This window comes from Plutella xylostella, chromosome 24 (genome assembly GCF_932276165.1).
Source record: "Plutella xylostella chromosome 24, ilPluXylo3.1, whole genome shotgun sequence".
NCBI lineage: Eukaryota > Metazoa > Arthropoda > Insecta > Lepidoptera > Plutellidae > Plutella > Plutella xylostella.
Genome location: NC_064004.1, coordinates 3,013,692 through 3,019,955, shown reverse-complemented (window position 1 = coordinate 3,019,955; position 6,264 = coordinate 3,013,692).

Below are 6,264 nucleotides of genomic sequence, written 5' to 3'. Positions count from 1 at the left end.
ACGACCTCGGCTTACATTAAATCGAATACCAAATTAAACATTTTAACGTACAACGTTCGTACACTCATGAAGGACGAACGGCTAACAGAACTTGATAACGCTGTCAGGGACATCAATTGGGATGTCATAGGTCTGTCAGAAGTAAGAAGAATGGGAGAGGAAACGTTGGAACGAGATGACAGTATCCTCTATCATTACGGTACTACTGCAGGACTTTACGGCGTGGGTTTTCTGGTCGCAAAGAAATGGAAGCATAATATCATAGAGTTTATAGGCTGTTCAGAGAGACTTGCGATTTTAAAATTACAAATAACAAGCAAGCACATACTTACTATCATTCAGGTTTATGCCCCAACATCATCGCACACTGACGAAGATACTGAAATGTTCTATGATAGCTTAGACAAAGCTTATGACGAACATAGAGGTACATGGACGTTGGTCATTGGTGATTTTAATGCAAAAATTGGCAGCAGACAGCCAATGGACAATGACCAAATACTTGGTCCTTATGGTCTAGGAAACCGAAATGATCGCGGGACGCGTCTGTTGCAATTCGCTTTTGGGCAAAGCTTGAATGTGAGCAATAGTTTTTACTACAAAAAACCACAACGTCGCTGGACCTGGATCTCACCAGACGGCCTCACCAAAAATGAAATAGATTTCGTACTGTCATCAGACAAAAGTGTAGTCAAAGACATAACTGTTTTAAATCAATTTAAATATAGTTCCGACCACAGACCAGTCCGCGCCAAAATTTCATTGAACGTTAAAGCCACTCGTAAAAAGCTATATGCCAAACAAAACACAATAAGTAAAGACGATTTGATTATGAATGCTGAAATTTTTAACTTAGAGTTGAGTAACAGTTTTAAAGAATTGAGTAACGACACTGATAATGTAGAACAGGAATACGATAACATTCAAACAGCCATCAACACTGCTAAAAATAAAATTCAACAAAAATCACACCGACGACACAGTAACAAATTATCCCCTGATACATTGTTATTATTAGAAGAAAGAGAATCCCACCCAAAATGCTCACGTGAATACAATAACCTAGATAGACAGGTGAAGCGTGCTATAAGGAGGGACATTAGAGCATTTAACACGGAGGTTATCAAACTAGCATTAGAGAACAATAAATCACTTAGAGCAGCAAAAAATGGCATAAGCAAAGGCAAATCGTGGATAACAAAATTGACAGATGAAAATGGCAATGAACAAGGAGGAAGGGATAAAGTCATTAAAATTTGTACTTCATTTTATAAAGCCCTTTACTCAGATCCCGCCAAAAATAATAATACAAATTTAGATTCAGGTAAAACATACTGCCGCCCCGACTCTATCCCATTTATAACAGGTTTTGAGGTTCATCGCGCCATTATGAGCCTCAAATGTGACAAAAGCCCAGGAGATGACGGAATCACCTCAGATCTGTTAAGAGTGGGGAAGTCGGTCTTAATACCCCATATAGCAAATCTGTGCAATATTATATTGACGACTGGAAAAGTTCCGAAAAAGCTATGCCACTCTAATATAGTACTACTTCACAAGAAGGGAGATAAATCCGATATTGGTAACTACAGACCTATCAGCCTGATATCCCACATTTACAAAATTTTTATAAAAATAATAGAAAGTCGCATTTCCCACATACTGGACGCAAATCAACCGCCTGAACAAGCTGGATTCCGACCCAACTTTTCCACCACAGATCATCTCCACACCCTTAACCAGATAGTTGAAAAGTGTTCCGAATACCACACACCTTTATATTTAGCCTTTGTAGATTACAGTAAAGCTTTCGACAGTCTATCTCATTCTTCAATTTTCGAAGCTCTAGAAAATCAAAAAATTCCCAACACATATATAGACCTCATCAAAATCATTTATCAAAATAGCACGGCAAAAATAAAATTACAGTCACCTGGACCACTTTTTGACATAGAAAAAGGCGTGAAACAGGGAGATCCGCTATCTCCAAAGCTATTTACCTGCACGCTCGAAGAGGTATTCAGAAAGCTCGCGGTTTCATGGGAAAACAAAGGTATCGACATCGGTGGCAGAAGATTAACCAATCTTCGCTTCGCCGATGATATCGTGCTGTTTTCCCCGTCGGCATCAACACTCGAACGCATGCTGCAAGATCTCAGCACGGCAAGCCTTCAAGTCGGATTGTCGATGAATCGGTCCAAAACGAAGATCATGTCTAACAGCGTGAAACATAGGGTCACGGTAGACGGTCAGGATATACAATATGTCAACGAGTACATTTACTTAGGCCAGCTAGTCTCATTCGAAAACAGGCAAGATAAGGAGATCGATAGACGCATCGATAACGCCTGGAAGAGCTACTGGTCTATGAAGCAGCTGATGAAGGGCAACCTTCCACTGTCACTCAAGCGCAAACTCGTTGACATGTGTATCTTGCCCGTCCTAACCTACGGCGCACAGACATGGTCACTGACCGAACATCAAAAGACCAGACTGAAGGTCTGCCAAAGAGCGATGGAGCGTAGTATTCTAGGTGTAAAATTGACAGACCGTGTCAGGAACACCGCACTACGCTCCCAAACCCGCATAATCGATGTTGGTGTCGAGACCGCGAAGCTCAAATGGAACTGGGCCGGCCACGTCTGCCGAATGCACCCGGACCGGTGGGCCAAGATAGCGACCGAGTGGGTGCCGGGCGACGGGCGCCGGCGGAGAGGCAGGCCGAGAAGGAGGTGGCGGGACGACCTCGTCAAATATTTGCCGGATTGGGAGGTAGCCGCATTGGATCGGGAGAAGTGGAAAATTAAAGGGGAGGTCTTTGCCCAGCAGTGGGAAAACACATAGACTACTAAAAAAAAAAAAAAAAATAGTAATACCTAATCTGTGGGGACATACATTATTATTTACAAGACCCAACACTAAGACCTAACACACAAGACTCGACACAACCCAACAAATATCTGCCCCGGCCGAGAATCGAACTCGGGACCCTCAGCATAGCAGTCAGGGTCACAAACCACTACACCATTCGGTCGTCAATAGAGCGGTGGTAGCTCAGTCGGGTGAGCGCCCGCTTCTCAATCAAGAGATGCGGGTTCGAATCCCGGCGCTGACATGTACCAATGAGTTCTTTTCTGAATTTAAGTACAATGTATACCATCGCTCTTACGGTGAAGGAAAACATCGTGAGGAAACCTGCATATCTAGATTTAGCACATCAATCTAGATATGTGAACCCACCAACCCGCATTGGACCAGCGTGGTGGGAAATGGTCCAAGCTTAGGAAGGCAGTTTAGACCTTGGGGATATGCACAAAGGTTCCATTCGAGAGAGCCAGGTGCAGGTACTTACACCCCCACAGAGAATAGAATAGAATAGAATAGGCATTTGCATTGAATTGTGGCGTTCCTTAGGGAAGGCCCATCTCCAGCGGACGCGTGATAGTCCGAAGTTAAATCAGATACCCAATTCACATCCCACACCGGCACACCTCAAACTTTTAATGAAAGTTGTACATTTTGCGGGAAAAACCCTCAGATTAACAATATACGAGCAAGATGATGGGGTAAATGTGTTCTGGAGTGGCGGCTGCAATTAGGCAAACGTAGTGTGGGACGCCCTCCGCCTAGATGGGGTGATGACTTACGAAAGGTGGCTGGATATGATTGGATGCGGAAAGCTAAATATCGCATTCAGTGGCGTGCTTTGGGAGAGGCCTACGTCCAGCAGTGGACTGCTATAGGCTAATGATGAGCAAGATTCAAGAAGACGAAAACGAAACTGTCCCCATTTTGGTTTCTTCCAAATTGTTTTAGGTTCAACCTAATGACAACCATTGTACCAATGAATAAGCTCACAAATCTAACCGAACTAATTCAAAACAAAACCTTAGTGGTAAAAGTGAGGTGTTATTCTTCGAGGCGTGTCCTGTTCACTGACACTCCATCATATTCGTACATTGTTAATCTAAGGAAAAATCGCTTGAAAAACGAGCGTAAAAAAGTTTTTGAATGTGTTCCGCGGAGCAGCGGCTTGCTCGAAATTGAGTTTTATATTTTATGTCATGTTTATTGCCTTCATTAGCTGTACGGATACGCTTGTGGAGAGATAAATACGGAGGGCAACAATACAGGGTGTTCAAAAGTGTAAACCGGAAGAGTGCGATTCAGTTCTCTACAGGTTTTAAAAATTCGCACAAAATAGGGCAAAACACCCAGTAACTGACCACCTCAAGGGAGTTGTTCCAGTAATTTATCTGTAGCGGGCTCAATTCTTATCGCTTATTAAATCCGATTTTTGTTTTAGAAACTAGAATAACAGAGCTACATTCCTGAGAAAATAGCAAACATGCAGAAGTTACTAATTTTTTTATATATTTTTGCAAACAAAAAGTAGTGATTTTCCCAGTAACTGACCACTAAAATCTAGTAACTGACCACACTCGATGCCAGTAACTGACCACCAATTTAAAATGGTTTAAAAATGGAATTATGATTAAATCTTATTATTTTTTATTTATGTGATTAGGTACATATTTCTTTATGCAATGTTAAAACGCACATTGACCCCCTCTTTCTGCGTACCTACTACAAAACTTACAACATCCTGTATACTGGCTGGTTTACCCGATTACGTTGGGATAAACATAATGATGGCTTCTGATTTTGAGTACTTACGTATCTCTTTTAAATAATTAATCAAGGATAAATATTCTTATCAATCTTGTTAGAAGGAAGAGTTTCCCTAAGTATGGACACGCGTAACACTCGGGAGCATTGACTTTTATATTACTAGCGTAAGGACAGGCCCAACCGCTCTAGAAAATGAGACCCTCTTGTTGGCCCTAAAATCTCATAAATCCGTCGTAATTGTATGAATTAGGGCCAGCGCGCGGTTGCCATTTTCTTTTAAGAAAACGTTCTGACGGGCGTATCCTTCCTTTTGAAATCATTGCTCGGGAGCAAATTTTAAACAGTACCTATACCAGTCACAAAAAGCACTGTTAATTAAAATTTAAAAGTGTTTACTTCCAAATGTGCATTGTTATGGCGATGTCATGTCAACACCATCGCCCCTATCGAAAGTAATAACAATATACCTTAATAAAAATGCCGCTTTCGAGAAAACGGTAACAATACACGGAAGAAATAGGTAAATAAATACAACGTAATGACATAGGTATATACAGATTATACAGGGCGTTGCAATAGGCTTAGATTTAGAGGCGTATTCTGGATTCTGAACAACTTTAAAATTATTTTTCTTTAAGTTTTAGATACCCGAGGTATTTATTTTATTTTATTTATTTTAAAATATACAATAGCCAACAGGCGTACACTAAACAAATATTACGAAAAAAAATACAACTAAGATTCAGTGTAAACCCAATTACAGGCTATCACAACATGCATGACAATACCTAACCTAATAACTTAATATATTACATTTATTTCTTAAAATAATTACAAATAAGTAAGTACTTATAAAATTTCATCATTCATTATTATCAATTCATATGAAATTGAAGATATGTGTAGGTACATAGGTACTCTATCTATCTGTATCAGATCTGTAGGTACCTACGTACTTAGTTTTTTTTCGAAGTTTATTATAAGCTGTTCTAAATCCAAGTTCTAAAATCATCAATATTGGAGTTAAGCCGCTATATTACTAGAGGAGCGTACGTTTTACGTTTGAGTCCTTCACTGATAAAAATCCACTCTGTATAAGAAGCCGGTAAGGACGAGGAAAACAACCTGTAACCTAATATCCTGCGAACAATATTTCCCCTTGTAAGTGCTTTGACCTAATTATACAGGGTGATTTTATGTGCCTGGCTTGTCATTACTTTAACAAACGATTGATAGCAAACGCACTGTCCTATCTTTGTTTAACCAAGTTGAAAATAAAAGGGTGCTTTAAGTTAACTTTCGTGCCCTTTAAAGTCTGTTTTTTTTTATCTCAATATACTTAATTGACAGATCCTAAACGGTTCATCAATAGTCGATTGTCCCGCGATTAAGTGACGTATGGTTCTATTGGCGGGACAATCGACTGTTGATGAACCGTTCAGAATCTGTCAATTTAGTATCTGAGATTAAAAACAGACTTTAGTCGATTATATTCTATGACCAGACTGTACAGGTTAAGGAATTACCTCCTAATTCGATGAGTTTCTATGTTTTTAACCACCGACTAAAAAGAGGGGTGTTATAAGTTTGTCTGTGTATCTGTGGTGGTGTAGCTGTATTTTTGGGCCATAG